Consider the following 19503-nt stretch of genomic DNA (forward strand, 5'->3'; position numbering starts at 1 on the left):
TCTCTTACATGTTGCTGTTCGCTTGTAAAGGTGTTGTAAAAACACTGAGGTGACAGAAGTCATGGGATATATGCATATATACAGTTGACGTTAGCATCGCGCGCATGAGGTATAAAATGCATTGCAATGCGGAACTGTAGATTAGATTAGATTAGATTAATACTAGTTCCATGGATCATGAATACGATATTTCGTAATGATGTGGAACGAGTCGAATTTTCCAATACATGACATAATTAGGTTAATTTAGCAACATACTTAAGTTAATATAACAACTTTATTTTTTTGTGCTTTTTGTTTTTCTTTATTTTTATTTTTATTTATTTTTTATTTTTTTAATATTTTGTACTCGCGTGATTCGTGTGAAAAGTTTTGGACGTGATTATGGCAGCACGACAGACTTTGAACGCGGAATGGTAGTTGGAGCCAGGTGCATGGGACATTCTATGTCGGCAGTTGTTAGGGAATTTAATATTCCGAGATCCACAGTGTCAAGAGTGTGCCGAAATGTGAAATAAATTGGGTGAAGGTCACGGTTAAAGCAGGCTCAAACACGGTAATTTGATGAAACTTCCTGGCAGATTAAAACTGTGTGCCCGACCGAGACTCGAACTCGGGACCTTTGCCTTAAGCGGGCAAGTGCTCTACCAACTGAGCTACCGAAGCACGACTCACGGCCGGTACTCACAGCTTTACTTCTGCCAGTATCTCGTCTCCTACCTTCCAAACTTTACAGAAGCTCTCCTGCGAACCATGCAGAACTAGCACTCCTGAAAGAAAGGATATAGCGGAGACATGGCTTAGCCACAGCCTGGGGGATGTTTCCAGAATGAGATTTTCACTCTGCAGCGGAGTGTGCGCTGATATGAAACTTCCTGGCAGATTAAAACTGTGTGCCCGACCGAGACTCGAACTCGGGACCTTTGCCTTTCGTGGGCAAGTGCTCTACCAACTGAGCTACCGAAGCACGACTCACGGCCGGTACTCACAGCTTTACTTCTGCCAGTATCTCGTCTCCTACCTTCCAAACTTTACAGAAGCTCTCCTGCGAACCATGCAGAACTAGCACTCCTGAAAGAAAGGATATAGCGGAGACATGGCTTAGCCACAGCCTGGGGGATGTTTCCAGAATGAGATTTTCACTCTGCAGCGGAGTGTGCGCTGATATGAAACTTCCTGGCAGATTAAAACTGTGTGCCCGACCGAGACTCGAACTCGGGACCTTTGCCTTTCGCGGGCAAGTGCTCTACCAACTGAGCTACCGAAGCACGACTCACGGCCGGTACTCACAGCTTTACTTCTGCCAGTATCTCGTCTCCTACCTTCCAAACTTTACAGAAGCTCTCCTGCGAACCATGCAGAACTAGCACTCCTGAAAGAAAGGATATAGCGGAGACATGGCTTAGCCACAGCCTGGGGGATGTTTCCAGAATGAGATTTTCACTCTGCAGCGGAGTGTGCGCTGATATGAAACTTCCTGGCAGATTAAAACTGTGTGCCCGACCGAGACTCGAACTCGGGACCTTTGCCTTTCGCGGGCAAGTGCTCTACCAACTGAGCTACCGAAGCACGACTCACGGCCGGTACTCACAGCTTTACTTCTGCCAGTATCTCGTCTCCTACCTTCCAAACTTTACAGAAGCTCTCCTGCGAACCATGCAGAACTAGCACTCCTGAAAGAAAGGATATAGCGGAGACATGGCTTAGCCACAGCCTGGGGGATGTTTCCAGAATGAGATTTTCACTCTGCAGCGGAGTGTGCTCTGATATGAAACTTCCTGGCAGATTAGAACTGTGTGCCCGACCGAGACTCGAACTCGGGACCTTTGCCTTTCGCGGGCAAGTGCTCTACCAACTGAGCTACCGAAGCACGACTCACGGCCGGTACTCACAGCTTTACTTCTGCCAGTATCTCGTCTCCTACCTTCCAAACTTTACAGAAGCTCTCCTGCGAACCATGCAGAACTAGCACTCCTGAAAGAAAGGATATAGCGGAGACATGGCTTAGCCACAGCCTGGGGGATGTTTCCAGAATGAGATTTTCACTCTGCAGCGGAGTGTGCGCTGATATGAAACTTCCTGGCAGATTAAAACTGTGTGCCCGACCGAGACTCGAACTCGGGACCTTTGCATTTCGCGGGCAAGTGCTCTACCAACTGAGCTACCGAAGCACGACTCACGGCCGGTACTCACAGCTTTACTTCTGCCAGTATCTCGTCTCCTACCTTCCAAACTTTACAGAAGCTCTCCTGCAAACCATGCAGAACTAGCACTCCTGAAAGAAAGGATATAGCGGAGACATGGCTTAGCCACAGCCTGGGGGATGTTTCCAGAATGAGATTTTCACTCTGCAGCGGAGTGTGCGCTGATATGAAACTTCCTGGCAGATTAAAACTGTGTGCCCGACCGAGACTCGAACTCGGGACCTTTGCCTTTCGCGGGCAAGTGCTCTACCAACTGAGCTACCGAAGCACGACTCACGGCCGGTACTCACAGCTTTACTTCTGCCAGTATCTCGTCTCCTACCTTCCAAACTTTACAGAAGCTCTCCTGCGAACCATGCAGAACTAGCACTCCTGAAAGAAAGGATATAGCGGAGACATGGCTTAGCCACAGCCTGGGGGATGTTTCCAGAATGAGATTTTCACTCTGCAGCGGAGTGTGCGCTGATATGAAACTTCCTGGCAGATTAAAACTGTGTGCCCGACCGAGACTCGAACTCGGGACCTTTGCCTTTCGCGGGCAAGTGCTCTACCAACTGAGCTACCGAAGCACGACTCACGGCCGGTACTCACAGCTTTACTTCTCCCAGTATCTCGTCTCCTACCTTCCAAACTTTACAGAAGCTCTCCTGCGAACCACGCAGAACTAGGACTCCTGAAAGAAAGGATATAGCGGAGACATGGCTTAGCCACAGCCTGGGGGATGTTTCCAGAATGAGATTTTCACTCTGCAGCGGAGTGTGCGCTGATATGAAACTTCCTGGTAGATTAAAACTGTGTGCCCGACCGAGACTCGAACTCGGGACCTTTGCCTTTCGCGGGCAAGTGCTCTACCAACTGAGCTACCGAAGCACGACTCACGGCCGGTACTCACAGCTTTACTTCTGCCGGTATCTCGTCTCCTACCTTCCAAACTTTACAGAAGCTCTCCTGCGAACCATGCAGAACTAGCACTCCTGAAAGAAAGGATATAGCGGAGACATGGCTTAGCCACAGCCTGGGGGATGTTTCCAGAATGAGATTTTCACTCTGCAGCGGAGTGTGCGCTGATATGAAACTTCCTGGCAGATTAAAACTGTGTGCCCGACCGAGACTCGAACTCGGGACCTTTGCCTTTCGCGGGCAAGTGCTCTACCAACTGAGCTACCGAAGCACGACTCACGGCCGGTACTCACAGCTTTACTTCTGCCAGTATCTCGTCTCCTACCTTCCAAACTTTACAGAAGCTCTCCTGCGAACCATGCAGAACTAGCACCCCTGAAAGAAAGGATATAGCGGAGACATGGCTTAGCCACAGCCTGGGGGATGTTTCCAGAATGAGATTTTCACTCTGCAGCGGAGTGTGCGCTGATATGAAACTTCCTGGCAGATTAGAACTGTGTGCCCGACCGAGACTCGAACTCGGGACCTTTGCCTTTCGCGGGCAAGTGCTCTACCAACTGAGCTACCGAAGCACGACTCACGGCCGGTACTCACAGCTTTACTTCTGCCAGTATCTCGTCTCCTACCTTCCAAACTTTACAGAAGCTCTCCTGCGAACCATGCAGAACTAGCACTCCTGAAAGAAAGGATATAGCGGAGACATGGCTTAGCCACAGCCTGGGGGATGTTTCCAGAATGAGATTTTCACTCTGCAGCGGAGTGTGCGCTGATATGAAACTTCCTGGCAGATTAAAACTGTGTGCCCGACCGAGACTCGAACTCGGGACCTTTGCCTTTCGCGGGCAAGTGCTCTACCAACTGAGCTACCGAAGCACGACTCACGGCCGGTACTCACAGCTTTACTTCTGCCAGTATCTCGTCTCCTACCTTCCAAACTTTACAGAAGCTCTCCTGCGAACCATGCAGAACTAGCACTCCTGAAAGAAAGGATATAGCGGAGACATGGCTTAGCCACAGCCTGGGGGATGTTTCCAGAATGAGATTTTCACTCTGCAGCGGAGTGTGCGCTGATATGAAACTTCCTGGCAGATTAAAACTGTGTGCCCGACCGAGACTCGAACTCGGGACCTTTGCCTTTCGCGGGCAAGTGCTCTACCAACTGAGCTACCGAAGCACGACTCACGGCCGGTACTCACAGCTTTACTTCTGCCAGTATCTCGTCTCCTACCTTCCAAACTTTACAGAAGCTCTCCTGCGAACCATGCAGAACTAGCACTCCTGAAAGAAAGGATATAGCGGAGACATGGCTTAGCCACAGCCTGGGGGATGTTTCCAGAATGAGATTTTCACTCTGCAGCGGAGTGTGCGCTGATATGAAACTTCATGGCAGATTAAAACTGTGTGCCCGACCGAGACTCGAACTCTGGACCTTTGCCTTTCGCGGGCAAGTGCTCTACCAACTGAGCTACCGAAGCACGACTCACGGCCGGTACTCACAGCTTTACTTCTGCCAGTATCTCGTCTCCTACCTTCCAAACTTTACAGAAGCTCTCCTGCGAACCATGCAGAACTAGCACTCCTGAAAGAAAGGATATAGCGGAGACATGGCTTAGCCACAGCCTGGGGGATGTTTCCAGAATGAGATTTTCACTCTGCAGCGGAGTGTGCGCTGATATGAAACTTCCTGGCAGATTAAAACTGTGTGCCCGACCGAGACTCGAACTCGGGACCTTTGCCTTTCGCGGGCAAGTGCTCTACCAACTGAGCTACCGAAGCACGACTCACGGCCAGTACTCACAGCTTTACTTCTGCCAGTATCTCGTCTCCTACCTTCCAAACTTTACAGAAGCTCTCCTGCGAACCATGCAGAACTAGCACTCCTGAAAGAAAGGATATAGCGGAGACATGGCTTAGCCACAGCCTGGGGGATGTTTCCAGAATGAGATTTTCACTCTGCAGCGGAGTGTGCGCTGATATGAAACTTCCTGGCAGATTAAAACTGTGTGCCCGACCGAGACTCGAACTCGGGACCTTTGCCTTTCGCGGGCAAGTGCTCTACCAACTGAGCTACCGAAGCACGACTCACGGCCGGTACTCACAGCTTTACTTCTGCCAGTATCTCGTCTCCTACCTTCCAAACTTTACAGAAGCTCTCCTGCGAACCATGCAGAACTAGCACTCCTGAAAGAAAGGATATAGCGGAGACATGGCTTAGCCACAGCCTGGGGGATGTTTCCAGAATGAGATTTTCACTCTGCAGCGGAGTGTGCGCTGATATGAAACTTCCTGGCAGATTAAAACTGTGTGCCCGACCGAGACTCGAACTCGGGACCTTTGCCTTTCGCGGGCAAGTGCTCTACCAACTGAGCTACCGAAGCACGACTCACGGCCGGTACTCACAGCTTTACTTCTGCCAGTATCTCGTCTCCTACCTTCCAAACTTTGCAGAAGCTCTCCTGCGAACCATGCAGAACTAGCACTCCTGAAAGAAAGGATATAGCGGAGACATGGCTTAGCCACAGCCTGGGGGATGTTTCCAGAATGAGATTTTCACTCTGCAGCGGAGTGTGCGCTGATATGAAACTTCCTGGCAGATTAAAACTGTGTGCCCGACCGAGACTCGAACTCGGGACCTTTGCCTTTCGCGGGCAAGTGCTCTACCAACTGAGCTACCGAAGCACGACTCACGGCCGGTACTCACAGCTTTACTTCTGCCAGTATCTCGTCTCCTACCTTCCAAACTTTACAGAAGCTCTCCTGCGAACCATGCAGAACTAGCACTCCTGAAAGAAAGGATATAGCGGAGACATGGCTTAGCCACAGCCTGGGGGATGTTTCCAGAATGAGATTTTCACTCTGCAGCGGAGTGTGCGCTGATATGAAACTTCCTGGCAGATTAAAACTGTGTGCCCGACCGAGACTCGAACTCGGGACCTTTGCCTTTCGCGGGCAAGTGCTCTACCAACTGAGCTACCGAAGCACGACTCACGGCCGGTACTCACAGCTTTACTTCTGCCAGTATCTCGTCTCCTACCTTCCAAACTTTACAGAAGCTCTCCTGCGAACCATGCAGAACTAGCACTCCTGAAAGAAAGGATATAGCGGAGACATGGCTTAGCCACAGCCTGGGGGATGTTTCCAGAATGAGATTTTCACTCTGCAGCGGAGTGTGCGCTGATATGAAACTTCCTGGCAGATTAAAACTGTGTGCCCGACCGAGACTCGAACTCGGGACCTTTGCCTTTCGCGGGCAAGTGCTCTACCAACTGAGCTACCGAAGCACGACTCACGGCCGGTACTCACAGCTTTACTTCTGCCAGTATCTCGTCTCCTACCTTCCAAACTTTACAGAAGCTCTCCTGCGAACCATGCAGAACTAGCACTCCTGAAAGAAAGGATATAGCGGAGACATGGCTTAGCCACAGCCTGGGGGATGTTTCCAGAATGAGATTTTCACTCTGCAGCGGAGTGTGCGCTGATATGAAACTTCCTGGCAGATTAAAACTGTGTGCCCGACCGAGACTCGAACTCGGGACCTTTGCCTTTCGCGGGCAAGTGCTCTACCAACTGAGCTACCGAAGCACGACTCACGGCCGGTACTCACAGCTTTACTTCTGCCAGTATCTCGTCTCCTACCTTCCAAACTTTACAGAAGCTCTCCTGCGAACCATGCAGAACTAGCACTCCTGAAAGAAAGGATATAGCGGAGACATGGCTTAGCCACAGCCTGGGGGATGTTTCCAGAATGAGATTTTCACTCTGCAGCGGAGTGTGCGCTGATCCCGAGTTCGAGTCTCGGTCGGGCACACAGTTTTAATCTGCCAGGAAATTTCATATCAGCGCACACTCCGCTGCAGAGTGAAAATCTCATTCTGGAAACATCCCCCAGGCTGTGGCTAAGCCATGTCTCCGCTATATCCTTTCTTTCAGGAGTGCTAGTTCTGCATGGTTCACAGGAGAGCTTCTGTAAAGTTTGGAAGGTAGGAGACGAGATACTGGCAGAAGTAAAGCTGTGAGTACCGGCCGTGAGTCGTACTTCGGTAGCTCAGTTAGTAGAGCACTTGCCCGCGAAAGGCAAAGGTCCCGAGTTCGAGTCTCGGTCGGGCACACGGTTTTAATCTGCCAGGAAGTTTCATATCAGCGCACACTCCGCTGCAGAGTGAAAATCTCATTCTGGAAACATCCCCCAGGCTGTGGCTAAGCCATGTCTCCGCTATATCCTTTCTTTCAGGAGTGCTAGTTCTGCATGGTTCGCAGGAGAGCTTCTGTAAAGTTTGGAAGGTAGGAGACGAGATACTGGCAGAAGTAAAGCTGTGAGTACCGGCCGTGAGTCGTGCTTCGGTAGCTCAGTTGGTAGAGCACTTGCCCGCGAAAGGCAAAGGTCCCGAGTTCGAGTCTCGGTCGGGCACACAGTTTTAATCTGCCAGGAAGTTTCATATCAGCGCACACTCCGCTGCAGAGTGAAAATCTCATTCTGGAAACATCCCCCAGGCTGTGGCTAAGCCATGTCTCCGCTATATCCTTTCTTTCAGGAGTGCTAGTTCTGCATGGTTCGCAGGAGAGCTTCTGTAAAGTTTGGAAGGTAGGAGACGAGATACTGGCAGAAGTAAAGCTGTGAGTACCGGCCGTGAGTCGTGCTTCGGTAGCTCAGTTGGTAGAGCACTTGCACGCGAAAGGCAAAGGTCCCGAGTTCGAGTCTCGGTCGGGCACACAGTTTTAATCTGCCAGGAAGTTTCATATCAGCGCACACTCCGCTGCAGAGTGAAAATCTCATTCTGGAAACATCCCCCAGGCTGTGGCTAAGCCATGTCTCCGCTATATCCTTTCTTTCAGGAGTGCTAGTTCTGCATGGTTCGCAGGAGAGCTTCTGTAAAGTTTGGAAGGTAGGAGACGAGATACTGGCAGAAGTAAAGCTGTGAGTACCGGCCGTGAGTCGTGCTTCGGTAGCTCAGTTGGTAGAGCACTTGCCCGCGAAAGGCAAAGGTCCCGAGTTCGAGTCTCGGTCGGGCACACAGTTTTAATCTGCCAGGAAGTTTCATATCAGCGCACACTCCGCTGCAGAGTGAAAATCTCATTCTGGAAACATCCCCCAGGCTGTGGCTAAGCCATGTCTCCGCTATATCCTTTCTTTCAGGAGTGCTAGTTCTGCATGGTTCGCAGGAGAGCTTCTGTAAAGTTTGGAAGGTAGGAGACGAGATACTGGCAGAAGTAAAGCTGTGAGTACCGGCCGTGAGTCGTGCTTCGGTAGCTCAGTTGGTAGAGCACTTGCCCGCGAAAGGCAAAGGTCCCGAGTTCGAGTCTCGGTCGGGCACACAGTTTTAATCTGCCAGGAAGTTTCATATCAGCGCACACTCCGCTGCAGAGTGAAAATCTCATTCTGGAAACATCCCCCAGGCTGTGGCTAAGCCATGTCTCCGCTATATCCTTTCTTTCAGGAGTGCTAGTTCTGCATGGTTCGCAGGAGAGCTTCTGTAAAGTTTGGAAGGTAGGAGACGAGATACTGGCAGAAGTAAAGCTGTGAGTACCGGCCGTGAGTCGTGCTTCGGTAGCTCAGTTGGTAGAGCACTTGCCCGCGAAAGGCAAAGGTCCCGAGTTTGAGTCTCGGTCGGGCACACAGTTTTAATCTGCCAGGAAGTTTCATATCAGCGCACACTCCGCTGCAGAGTGAAAATCTCATTCTGGAAACATCCCCCAGGCTGTGGCTAAGCCATGTCTCCGCTATATCCTTTCTTTCAGGAGTGCTAGTTCTGCATGGTTCGCAGGAGAGCTTCTGTAAAGTTTGGAAGGTAGGAGACGAGATACTGGCAGAAGTAAAGCTGTGAGTACCGGCCGTGAGTCGTGCTTCGGTAGCTCAGTTGGTAGAGCACTTGCCCGTGAAAGGCAAAGGTCCCGAGTTCGAGTCTCGGTCGGGCACACAGTTTTAATCTGCCAGGAAGTTTCATATCAGCGCACACTCCGCTGCAGAGTGAAAATCTCATTCTGGAAACATCCCCCAGGCTGTGGCTAAGCCATGTCTCCGCTATATCCTTTCTTTCAGGAGTGCTAGTTCTGCATGGTTCGCAGGAGAGCTTCTGTAAAGTTTGGAAGGTAGGAGACGAGATACTGGCAGAAGTAAAGCTGTGAGTACCGGCCGTGAGTCGTGCTTCGGTAGCTCAGTTGGTAGAGCACTTGCCCGCGAAAGGCAAAGGTCCCGAGTTCGAGTCTCGGTCGGGCACACAGTTTTAATCTGCCAGGAAGTTTCATATCAGCGCACACTCCGCTGCAGAGTGAAAATCTCATTCTGGAAACATCCCCAAGGCTGTGGCTAAGCCATGTCTCCGCTATATCCTTTCTTTCAGGAGTGCTAGTTCTGCATGGTTCGCAGGAGAGCTTCTGTAAAGTTTGGAAGGTAGGAGACGAGATACTGGCAGAAGTAAAGCTGTGAGTACCGGCCGTGAGTCGTGTTTCGGTAGCTCAGTTGGTAGAGCACTTGCCCGCGAAAGGCAAAGGTCCCGAGTTCGAGTCTCGGTCGGGCACACAGTTTTAATCTGCCAGGAAGTTTCATATCAGCGCACACTCCGCTGCAGAGTGAAAATCTCATTCTGGAAACATCCCCCAGGCTGTGGCTAAGCCATGTCTCCGCTATATCCTTTCTTTCAGGAGTGCTAGTTCTGCATGGTTCACAGGAGAGCTTCTGTAAAGTTTGGAAGGTAGGAGACGAGATACTGGCAGAAGTAAAGCTGTGAGTACCGGCCGTGAGTCGTGCTTCGGTAGCTCAGTTGGTAGAGCACTTGCCCGCGAAAGGCAAAGGTCCCGAGTTCGAGTCTCGGTCGGGCACACAGTTTTAATCTGCCAGGAAGTTTCATATCAGCGCACACTCCGCTGCAGAGTGAAAATCTCATTCTGGAAACATCCCCCAGGCTGTGGCTAAGCCATGTCTCCGCTATATCCTTTCTTTCAGGAGTGCTAGTTCTGCATGGTTCGCAGGAGAGCTTCTGTAAAGTTTGGAAGGTAGGAGACGAGATACTGGCAGAAGTAAAGCTGTGAGTACCGGCCGTGAGTCGTGCTTCGGTAGCTCAGTTGGTAGAGCACTTGCCCGCGAAAGGCAAAGGTCCCGAGTTCGAGTCTCGGTCGGGCACACAGTTTTAATCTGCCAGGAAGTTTCATATCAGCGCACACTCCGCTGCAGAGTGAAAATCTCATTACGGTAATTTGATGTATCTATAGGCCCCCTCGCTCAGCAGCTGTTGTGACAGAACACCTTAAGGAAAATTTGGAAAATACTTTGAGTAGATTTTCCGACCATATTATAGTTTTGGGTGGAGATTTTAATTTACCAGATATAGACTGGGAGACTCAAACGTTTATAACGGGTGGCAGGGACAAGGAATCCAGTGAAATTTTTTTAAGTGCAATATCTGAAAACTACCTTGAGCAGTTAAACAAAGAACCGACTCGTGGCGGTATCATATTAGACTTTCTGGTGACAAACAAACCCAAACTATGTGAAACAGTTAATGCAGAACAGGGAATCAGCGATAATAAAGCGGTTACAGCTTCGGTGACTTCAGCCGTAAATAGAAACATTAAAAAAGGTACGAAGATTTTTCTGTTTAGCAAAAGTGACAAAAAGCAGATTTCAGAGTACTTCACAGCTCAACACAAAAGTTTTATATCAAGTACATATAGTGTTGAGGTGCAGTGGACAAAGTTCAAAACCATCGTACAACATGGAATTAGATGAGTATGTGCCAAGCAAGTTCATAAAAGATGGAAAAGAGCAGCCATGGTACAACAACCGAGTTAGAAAACTGCTGCGAAAGCAAAGGGAACTTCACAGCAAACGTAAATAAGCCAAAGCCTTGCAGACAAACAAAAATTACGCGAAGTGAAATGTAGTGTGAGGAGGGCTATGTGAGAGGCGTTCAATGAATTCGAAAGTAAAGTTCTGTGTACCGACTTGGCATAAAATCCTAAGAAATTTTGGTCTTATGTCAAAGCGGTTGGTGGATCAAATCAAAATGTCCAGACACTTTCTGACAAAAATGGTACTCCAGCAGAGGATGACAGACTAAAGGCCGAAATACTAAATGTCTTTTTCCAAAGCTGTTTCACAGAGGAAGACTGCACTGTAGTTCCTTCTCTAGATTGTCGTACAGATGACTAAATGGTAGACATCGAAATAGAAGACAGAGGGATAGAAAACCAATTAAAATCGCTCAAAAGAGGAAAGGCCGCTGGACCTGATGGGATACCAGTTCGATTTTACGCAGAGTACACGAAGGAACTTGCCCCCCTTCTTGAAGCAGTGTACCGTAGGTCTCTAGAAAAGCGTACCGTTCCAAAAGATTGGAAAACGGCACAGGTCATCCCCGTTTTCAAGAAGGGACGTCTAACAGATGTGCAGAACTATAGACTTATATCTCTAACGTCGATCGGTTGTGGAATTCGGAACACGTATTATGTTCGAGTATAACGACTTTTCTGGAGACTAGAAATCTACTCTGTAGGAATCAGCATGGGTTTCGAAAAAGACGATCGTGTGAAACCCAGTTCGCGCTATTCGTCTACGAGACTCAGAGGGCCATAGACACGGGTTCCCAGGTAGATGCTGTGTTTCTTGACTTCCGCAAGGCCTTTGTTATAGTTCCCCACAGTCGTTTAATGAACAAAGTCAGAGCATATGGACTATCAGACCAATTGTGTGATTGGACTGAAGAGTTACTAGATAACAGAACGCAACATGTCATGCACAATGAAGAGAAGTCTTCCGAAATAGGAGTGATTTCAGGTGTGTCGCACAGGAGTGTCGCAGGACCGTTGCTATTCACAATATATATATAAATGACCTTGCGGATAACATCGGAAGTTCACTGAGGCTTTTTGCGGATGATGCTGTAGTATATCGAGAGGTTGTAAGAATGGAAAATTATACTGAAAGGCACAATATAGACAAGTGTAATGTGCTGCCAACACATAAAAGAAAGATCCTTTATCATGTATCAAATATAGCAGGTCAGCAACTGGAAGCAATTAATTCCATAAACTATCTGGGAGTAGGCAATAGGAGTGATTTAAAATGCAATGACAATATAAAATTAATCGTCGGTAAAGAAGATGTCAGACTGAGATTCATTGGAAGAATGCTAAGGAAATGGTCCGAAAACAAAGGAAGTAGGTTATAGTACACTTGTTCACCCACTGCTGGGATACTGCTCACTGGTGTGGGATCCGTACCAGATAGGGTTGACAGAAGAGATAAAGAATATCCAATGGAGAGCAGCGCGCTTCGTTACAGCATAATTTAGTAATCGCGAAAGCGTTACGGAGATGACAGATAAACTCCAGTGGAAGACTCTGCAAGAGACACGCTCAGTTGTTCGGTACGGCCTTTTGTCGAAGTTTCGAGAACATACCTAAGTATATCTCGCGAAGAGACCATGAGGATAAAATCAGAGAGATTAGAGCCCACACAGAGGCATACCGGCCGGCCGCAGTGGTCTCGCGGTTCTAGGCGCGCAGTCCGGAACCGTGCGACTGCTACGGTCGCAGGTTCGAATCCTGCCTCGGGCGTGGATGTGTGTGATGTCCTTAGGTTAGTTTGGTTTAAGTAGTTCTAAGTTCCAGGGGACTGATGAGCACAGCAGTTGCGTCCCATAGTGCTCAGAGCCGTTTTTGAGGCATACCGACAATCTTTCTTTCCACGAACAATATGAGACTGGAATAGAAGGGAGAACCGACAGAGGTACTCAAGGTACCCTGCGCCACACACCGGCAGGTGGCTTGCTGATCATGGATGTAGGTGTAGAATACCAAATTTCAGATACTATCTCTCACCACGGACAACGCGCAGGCCCACGGCCTCCACTTAAGGACCGAGAGCAGCGGCGTTTGCGTAGAGTTGTCAGTGCTAACAGACAAGCTAAGCTGCGTGTAATAAATGTGGGACGTGAGGCGAAATTTGGCGTTAATGGGCTATGGCATCAGTCGACCGACGCGAGCGCCTTTACTAATAACACAACATCACGTGTAGCGCTTCTCCTGGGTTCGTGAGCACGTCGGTTGGATCCTGGAAGACTAGAAAATCGTGGCCTGGTGAGATGAGTTCCAATTTCCGTTGGTAAGAGCCGATGGTAGGGTTTGAGTGTCGCGAAACATGGACCCAAGTTGTCAATAAGGCACTGTGCAAGCTGGTGGTCGCTGCAGTCATGGACTGTGCGGCTGGTCTCGGCGGAGGTTCAAGTCCTCCCTCAGGCATGGTTGTGTGTGTTTATCCTTAGGATAATTTAGGTTAATTAGTGTGTAATCTTAGGGACTGATGACCTTAGCAGTTAAATCCCATGAGATTAAACAAAAAAAAAAAAAATACAAGCTGGTGGTTGCTCCAAATGGTGTGTGTTGTGTTTGTATGGAATGGCCTCCTCTGGTCCGACTGAACCGATCATTGACTGGAAATTGTTATGTATGGCTAGTCGGAAATCATTTACAGCCATTATTCGACTTCATGTTCCCAACCAACGACGGAACGTTTATGGATTACAATGCGCCATGTTTCCTCGCCAGAGCTGTTCGAAGAACATTCTGGAAAATTCTAGCAAATGATTTGGCCACCCAGATCGTTCGAAATGACTCCCTTCGAACATTTATGGGCAATAAATGAGAGGTCAGTTCGTGAACAAAATCCTGCACTGACAACAGTTTCGCCGTTATGAATGGCTGTGGAGGGGGCATTGCTCAACATTTCTGCTGGGGACTTCAAGCGACTTCCGGAATCCATGCCACTTCAAGTTGCTGTACTACGCGCCGGGCGAAAGCAGATATCCCATGACCTTCTCCACCTCCGTGTAAAAAACTTTCCGGTGTTGCATGTAAATAATCGGAGAGAGCGCCCCGCCTATTGACTGACTACTCTGTGGGCTAAGAGGCGAAGCGATAAATCGTTTTAAACAAGAACAACCGTAAAATCAGTAGTAATAAGTGTTCGGAGCGATCTAAAGCGGAACTACCACATAAAATTTGTAGGAAACAAGCTTTATTGGGAGAATCCTAAGGAAATGTAGTACATTCACATGAGAAAAGGCTTACAGCCTTGCGAGCAATTGGTGGATTTTGCCCTACACTCGCGACGCTTAGAGTCTAGAACTGGCAGAGGAGATAGAGAAGATCGATACAAGAGTGACACGATTCGTCACGAGTGCGTGTGTTATACACGAGAGAGTTGTGGATATGCTGTTTTCCATTGGTAGACGCTACAACAGGCATCTTCTGCATTCCGAGAATTTTATAGTCAAAATTCCCGTAACGTACATTGCAAGACTGTTATACGACATGGTACATTCTATTCCATAAATATCATGAAATGACCACGACTGTAAAAGAAAATTTTGCTCTGCCAGATACCATATGGAGGCTTGTAGAAGTAAGCGTAGATAAAATAATAAAACTGAAACCTACTGATGCCAGGTGATTATCTAAATCATGCTTTATTGACTTGCAGTGGAGGCTCGTGTAAAATTTTACCAACGTACTACAATGTGGTGGCCTGTAGCCTTTTGATTTAAAGGAGTGTAACCATAACTAAACTGAATATATTAATTTTATGTATATAAATTGAACAGTTTCAATTTTATAACCGATCGCTTAAAATTGCAGGGAATAAAATAAAACGAGAGAAAAAAAGGATATAAATAATCTGCAATAGAACACCAGACACTGAAATGTGAGTCTCCACTAGTAACCACTATGCTACCGCGCAGTTTCGACATGTGTCGCTCAAAGTTTTCCCATACTCCTCGCCTAAATCTTTAGAGCGTGTTTCATCTTTCCGTATAGCCCATTCAGGTGAAATATTCTAGGAAATTGAAAGTTGCATCTACCTGCTTCAACACACATAGTTTGAGCAAAATCGGCGAATCTCGTCTCACACCCTCCGGTGGTTGGATTTACATTAAGAGAAGATCTATCTAACTCTTTGAACCTTAATTTATCCTAAGATGTACTGGAAAACTGTCTCTTTATCAGATCATCTACAGAAAACACTTTCATACTGTATGTATGTGGCCTTTTCCTCTTTTGATGCATTAATTTTATTCTTCCACAGCTGATTTCAACTTTCTAGCCCACTCTCAAGTCATTATGTGAGAAAGCACTTGCAAATCAAAACGAATAGGAAACACAGATTTAAAGATGCTGACAGTTTAATATCTAAGGCATAGTTTTCTATTGCAGGACTACCAAATCGCTTGAGAAATGCCTAGAAGGCTGAAACTAGCTGTGAACAAATAAAATTAATACAGCAAAAGTGGGAAAGGGCACCGTCTTTTAATAACTTCATTGCTATCGTTCCCGCAATGAAGAAAAAGTCTTTCCTACTAAATTTGCTCATATAGTTGTTCTTTTACGACCATCTATAGCGTTTTAGCTTACAAGGGTACTATTCGTAAGGAAATGGAATGTATTAATTTTACTTATATAAAGTGGACGGTTGAAATGTATTTAAATTTATAATTTGCTGTTTAACATCGTGAGGAATAAAACAAAACAAAAAATTTTGGTAGCAGCAGGAATCGAACCCATGCCAGCGAATTACCACTCAGTAGAGCTAGCCACTCACCGCCAGAGCCAATACTAGGAGAAAGTCAGAAAAAAGTCGCTGACGCTCTTCGCTTGCACAATACGTTACATGAGGAGAGTTTCTAATACTGGCCTCGTGCTCTGTGCAACGTAGCATTGGTAGTGCCGAAAGGTATGACGTCACATCAGAACTTTTTTTTTTTGGGAGGGAGGGGGGGGAGTCATCAGTCTTCTGACTGGTTCGATGTGGCCCGCCACTAATTCCTCTCCTGTGCCAAGCACTTCATCTCAGAGTAGCACTTGTAACCTGCTTCTTCATTTATTTGCTGGATGTATTCCAATCTCTGTCTTCCTCTAGAATTTTTGCCCTTAGGTACCTGATACCTTAACAGATGTCCTATCATCCGGTCCCTTCTTCTTCTCTGTGTTTCCCGTAGGTTCCCTTGCTCACCGATTCTGGTCAGAACCTCTCCATTCCTTATCAGTCCACCTAATTTTCGACATTCCTCCGTAGCACCATATCTCAAATGCTTCGATTCGCTTCTGTTCCGGTTTTCCCACAGTACATGATTCACCACCATACGAAGCTGTGTTTCATGCATTCTCAGAAATTTGTTCCTCAAATTAAGGCCTATGTTTGATATTAGTAGACTTCTCTTGGATAGGAATGCTCTTTTTGCCAGTGATAGTCTGCTTTTGATGTCCTCCTTGCTCCGTCCGTCATTGGTCATTTTACTGCCTAGGTAGAAGAATTCCTTAACTTCATATACTTCGTGACCTTCAATTCTAATGTTAAGTTTCTCGTTTTTATCGTTTCTGCTACTTCTCATTACTTTCGTCCTTCTTCTATTTGCTCTCAGTCCACATTCTGTACTCATTAGACTGTTCATTTCGTTCAGCAGATCCTGTGATTCTTCTTCAATTTCACTCAGGATAGCAATTTCATCAACGAATCGTATCACTGATCTTGAATTTTAATTTCACCCCTGAACCTTTCTTTCATTTGTATCATTGCTTTTTCGCTGTGAAGCATCTCCTTAGAAAAATTAAGAATGACTGTGCTGGTAAACCTCTTACGTTATTTGATTTTCAAACAGCTGAGCAAAACTGAACGTACTCAGACATTTCTCTCTTTACTTATTCTGATCATCATTAAACTTGAAAGTTTACCGTCATACCTCCTTGCCTAGTGACGCAGATGAAAGTTGATGTCGTCAAGCCTTGAATTGAAATTGGGGAGAGGAGCTTGAGAGCGCTACCTAGAGAGCGTGCCCTTACTGTACGATACTAGGCAAGGGGCTGGAGGGCTCACACGCTGATGTGTGGGTCCCTGCATTCTATAGCTTTTATTTTAAAAAAAAATTCCTTTAACTTGACTTCTTTGTGATTTTTTAGGTATGTTAAAGATTGATGACAGTTGATTTCCTATTTATTTTAAACATTGTCACTCGACTTTACAGCGATAGCAGCAATTGTTTCAGTTAACAGATATTACAATTTTACAACTTATAGCTCGGGTATATTATATACTAATCTGCACGCACATTTCTACGGGTAAGACGGAATTGCGTTGGCCAAATGTATACCACCAAAGTCTCCCAATATTTTACATAGGACATTCACTATGTGAGGAGGATAACTGGCAAACTGGGGACCAGATACTTTAACGCAGGGGGTCTAGTTTCCGGAATTAAACGAGCATTACCTTACACAATCCGAAGCTGTAAATAAAAGAATTAATACAAATATTCAAATACCTCTCTTCCATGCGTGAACATTGAGACAGACGCACTGAGGGCACGTCTGCTCGCTTACCCATCTTCTGTAACACTCCTAGAATATGGCGGGCACCCGGAGGTCTTCCTGGGCGCCGGTGGAGGGGGTGGTCGAACCACTTGGCCGTGACCAACCTCTCCACCCCAAATCTTGTGACACTGGAAAGTCTTTGACTTTTACCTGCCTGTGCTGTCTCTCTGATCCCCTAGCCAGGAGTAAGGTTGGCACTACGATACTACAGAACTACTTCCCAACAAAGATTTGGCCACGCTTTACGGAAAGGTGTGAGGAGGATTAGGAAAGTTCATGTACAGATTCACATCCACGTACAAGAAATGCATAATACACGACACATATAAATATGTATTATGAAGCCTGACACATTTCTTTCCACCCGTCCACATGGGTTCTGTTGCACCCGCGGCCGGCCGCGTCGTGTAATAAAATTGGCTGCGGAGCCGCCTCTGTTTCTATTTCCCGGTGCGAGCGAAACCTGCTGCTTATAGAGCGGAAACTACTGTACCGTTTCAAATTGACACATAATATTTTTAGCGCAACGCAATCTGACTTTCAATAATCCCTACAAAAGAATGGCCCTGACTAACAATAACCTATACCTTTCATGAATCACTTACCTCATAAAAATCTTCGTTACTCGAACTACTGCAATACAGCGAGCGCCAATACTACTAGCTAAATAAAAAATTCTAATGAAGGCACTAACTACTGATAGGCATATAGTTAGCAAATGAAAGATTTTGATAGAGAACAAAGAATGTATTTACCTTAATAGTGTTCAAAAGTCATAATATATATGTATAATTTGTGACATCCAGATTGGCAAATTTACTTTTTCTGATGGACGCACGTCCAGCTCGTCACATCATATTGACATCTCAAAACTCTGCCATCTCTCTCTCCCCACATCCACCACTGCTGGCGGCTCACCTCCAACTGCGCAACGCTACGCACTGTTCACATCCAACTGCCTAACACTACAATAGCGAATATTACAACAATGCCAACCAGCCACAGACTGCACACATTTTCACATAGAGCGCTACGTGGCGTTACCAACATAAAAACCTAAACAGCCTACTTACAGCTGTACAGATTGTACAGCAGAGGTGAAAGACTACATCCCTATCTTATACCCGTTTTAATCCGAGCACTTCTTTCTTGGTTGTCTACTCTTATTATTCCCTCTTGGCTCTTGTATGTATTGTATATTACCAGTCTCTCCCTGTAGCTTACGTGTCTTGATTTTTCTTTAGTCTTGCTTCCATTATCAACCGCAACGTCAGAATTCCCTCTCTCGTGCCCTTACCTTGCATCAGAACATGCACACTCGAAAACGGACAGCGTTCCTTCCCTGAGTTGATCGTTGCACGGCTGACCATAATACTAGAATTCGACACTGGTTTCTAGTTATCATGGGAAAAGTGGTCCAAAACATGTTTTCGTCTGTTTTATTTGCATACCATCACGTATGCGAAGAGAAATAGTGTAATTTTAGTTCAATTTCCAGCTTACATTCGAAAAGGAACGGCATAATTTTAGTGCGATATTTACAGTGTGCTGTAGTACAGTAGCACATGATAACTGGCCGTCATGTTAACATGGTTTACGGTTTTTATGCAGTGTGTAATCTTGTTTTCCGGGATCACTTATGTTAAGGAGTGATCCCGGTGTTCTGGACTCATTAACTTTAATGTTCAAAATGTTCAAATGTGTGTGAAATCTTATGGGACTTAACTGCTAAGGTCATCAGTCCCTAAGCTTACACATTACTTAACCTAAATTATCCTAAGGAGAAACCCACACACCCATTCCTGAGGGAAGACTCGAACCTCCGCCGGGACCAGCCTCACAGTCCATGACTGCAGCGCCTTAGACCGCTCGGCTATCCAGCGCGGCTAACTTCAGTGCGTGAAATTTATTCGCAGTTACGAATATGGATTACCATCAGCTGTATAAAGGAATGACGATAATGAAAATTTGTGCCGGACCGGTACTCGAAACCGGATTTCCCTCTTATAACGAGCGGTCGTCTTACGATTTAGCTATCCGA

At 46.8% G+C, this 19503-nt stretch overlaps 2 non-coding genes across 2 annotated transcripts; one reads left to right on the top strand and one right to left on the bottom strand.

Moving 5' to 3' along the window:
• Nucleotides 1–592: 592 nt before the first annotated feature.
• Trnak-cuu (transfer RNA lysine (anticodon CUU)) lies at nt 593–667 on the bottom strand. The gene has a single exon. It is a non-coding gene; the product is annotated as a tRNA-Lys (tRNA).
• An 8276-nt stretch (nt 668–8943) lies between these two features.
• Trnas-uga (transfer RNA serine (anticodon UGA)) lies at nt 8944–9018 on the top strand. The gene has a single exon. It is a non-coding gene; the product is annotated as a tRNA-Ser (tRNA).
• The last annotated feature ends 10485 nt before the right edge of the window (nt 9019–19503 follow it).

Source organism: Schistocerca serialis, chromosome 8, assembly GCF_023864345.2.
Source record: "Schistocerca serialis cubense isolate TAMUIC-IGC-003099 chromosome 8, iqSchSeri2.2, whole genome shotgun sequence".
NCBI classification, from domain to species: Eukaryota; Metazoa; Arthropoda; class Insecta; order Orthoptera; family Acrididae; genus Schistocerca; species Schistocerca serialis.